Below are 589 nucleotides of genomic sequence, written 5' to 3'. Positions count from 1 at the left end.
TCACATGTCGTTCGGGAAGAACATGACGACTTGGTAAGAAGTCGTCTTTAGAAGAGCAGCGTCAGAACACCCATAGCGGACAATAGGCGGAAGCGGGCGAGCACGGAAGCCATAAGCAGGTTGAGCTCGAGGAGGTGTGTTGCCAACAGAAGGAGACATAATAGTCGAGGATGGCGCATCTAAAGAATCCACGACATGCTGGCGACCAATGTAGTAAAGAAGAGTACGAGGGAGAATCACCGGGAAAGCCGCAGGTGACGGTGACGTGCGGTCTATAACGTATGGGAAGACACGGTGGGTTGGGTAGATGAGGGCAATACATGGGTGATAGCTATGTTTTTAAGGCGGTAAGGCGAGGCAATGCGCTGGGGGGGCGCCTCACTGCCTAAGCGCTAAGGCATAAGGCAAGGCGACGCCTTAGAGAGTTCTAAGAAGTAGAATTGAGCAGAATTTGGTAGGCAACTGCAGGAGAGGTCATGGTTGCTTTGCTGCTGCCTGCTGTCCTAGAGAGGAGGAACTGCAGGAGAGGAGGGGGAGGAGGATCTGCTGGAGAGGAGGGGGAGAAGCAGCCGGAGAGGAGGGGAGAAGC

The sequence above is a fragment of the Triticum aestivum genome, chromosome 3D (assembly GCF_018294505.1).
Source record: "Triticum aestivum cultivar Chinese Spring chromosome 3D, IWGSC CS RefSeq v2.1, whole genome shotgun sequence".
Taxonomy (NCBI): Eukaryota; Viridiplantae; Streptophyta; class Magnoliopsida; order Poales; family Poaceae; genus Triticum; species Triticum aestivum.
The sequence above is the reverse complement of the archived record's forward strand: the minus strand, read 5'-3'. Positions refer to the sequence as shown.